This window comes from Mastigoproctus giganteus, chromosome 14, assembly GCF_048544385.1.
Source record: "Mastigoproctus giganteus isolate SK-2022 chromosome 14, ASM4854438v1, whole genome shotgun sequence".
NCBI lineage: Eukaryota > Metazoa > Arthropoda > Arachnida > Uropygi > Thelyphonidae > Mastigoproctus > Mastigoproctus giganteus.
Window position 1 is genome coordinate 45,458,124 of NC_143588.1, and position 2,339 is coordinate 45,460,462.

Consider the following 2,339-nt stretch of genomic DNA (forward strand, 5'->3'; position numbering starts at 1 on the left):
ACAGTCACAGCTAAGTGGTATACTGAACAATGCCTGCCTAAAGTCATTGGATCTATGAAGAACCTGCGGCCAAAGTCAAGAATGGACACCTGGTACCTCCATCACTATAATGCTCCAGATCACTGCACCAAAGCCTGCACCGAATATTTGACCACGACAGGACTGAAACTTCTCGAGCACCCTCCCTACAGTTCAGACCTTGCTCCCTGCGACTGCACTGTTCCCGCATGTGAAAATGAAGCTAAAAGGGAGGCAGTTTTCCAGTGATGAGGACCTTCTACGGGCTTGGGACAACGAGTGTGCTTTACTCCCTAGTGAAACTTGGCAGAACTGGTTTAAAGATTGGTTTCGGAGGATGGAGAGGTGTTAGAGGAAATTACTTTGAAAAAATTAAATAAACAAAGCTATATTGCAAAACTTTCCTAGTACCCTTTGTATATATATATTGTCGGTACAACCTTTATCCCTCAACTGTTAATCTCAATTTACTTTAATAAATAATTTGTAAAATAATAAGAGGAGTTTACCTCAATATTGAGCAGTACAGCTCTGATTCATACTATTTAATAATCAAATAATCTCTGTCCTGAATGTTACTGGACACCATATGTCCAATATTCAGAGGCAATCAGCTACTGTTTTCATTCCTTAACATGTGTAACACAGAACTAGCAATACTATGAAAAAGTTGCTTAAAGAAAGGAAATAATTAGCAAATAAAATATAACTTATCATAGCAAAAATAGAACAAATCGAGGAAAAATGGAACCTCCTACACACCCATTAAACAATCCTTTTTTTTTTTTAGTAAAGAGCTAATTGCTACATTAGGATTGCCAAACAAATATCTTTTGGCTACTGTAAGTAATCTAAACAACTGTTCTGGTCCAAATCTTAATTGAGCCCTCATGTCTTAGTGTATTTTCCAGGATATTGCTAGATTTTTGGTCATATACTTCATATCTCTCATTATGTGTTAGAGATCAACCACTACCTCCTTTTGTGCACTTCCTGTGCAAAGTCCTGTAAGCCTGGAACTTACACATTGTAAGAGCTCTGCACATTGTATTCCTTAACAATCAGCTTTTGACTTAATTCAAATTAAACCTCTGCTCTGACCTTTGCACAGTATGATTTCTCAGCAATTTTTTTTGTCCCGATTAAGACCCTAATAATAAAAACGACTTTCAAAACTGATGAATTCATTACCAAGCAGGAGTATCAAACCAATACATATTGGCATTCCACAAAGGGGTTTGCTGTCAGCCTTGTTCTTCACACAAATCTGTGACCCTAATGGATGCTGCTTTTCTATTCCATAGATGATGACACCATGTCATGTGGCTGTGTAAGATCCATAAGAGTTCAGATGTTATTAAAAGAGTGGCAATCTTCAAACTTGTACCTTTGCAGCATCTGGAAGTATGAAAATTTCTTTAGCTTATTATCATAAAGAAATTGATCCATCTCTCCAACAAATTTGTGTAATGATCAGATGGTATACTTTAGTATGGCTGGACATTTCCTGTTAGCATTAGTAGAGGCAGATGATGCAAGAAAGCAAGCTTATGTAGCATCAGCCAAAAAAAAAAAACATTTCACACATCCATTCCCTATAAACGTTTGTCCAGTTCTTTTTTGAATTTATTTAAGCTGTCAACTTCCACGAAATCAGATGGAAGTTTGTTCCAGCAATCGACAACCTGCTGGCTAAAGGCAAATTTCCACACATCAATATGAATTTATGCTCCCTCAGGTTCATAATCTAAGCAAGAGGAAGAATCCTATCAGAATTGAGCCTGCTCAACTAATTCAAGACTATATACTCCTCAATCATCACCTCGCAGGTGCTTAGTCTCCAGACTGCAATTTGCAGAACTTAAGCCTTTCTTGGTAATACCACCCCTTTATTCCTCTCTCCAATCTTGCCTTTCTCTGTACTTGCTCAAGCAACTCTACATCCTAAAATGAGGCCTCCAGACTAGTATGCATACTCGAGGCGGGCCTAACCATTGCCTTGTACAATGGCAATAATCACCTTTTCCCCTACTAGCAAAATTCCTGTATATCATTGACATGACCTGCTCTGGCGGCCTGTCTGCACTGCTCAGAAAACTTCATATCCTACTGCACAGTTGCTCACAGGTCTTTCATTTTCTACCACACGGTACATTACTCTGGGATTACTTCTACACATATGCAGTACTTTGCATTTGTTAACGTTAAACTTCAGTTGCCACTTCTCAGCCCATCCGCCCAACTCTCCTAGATCTGTATCACATTGAGGTAAATTTCTCTTATTCTTTTTCAAAGTAGACTTCCATGTGCAACAGTGTAAA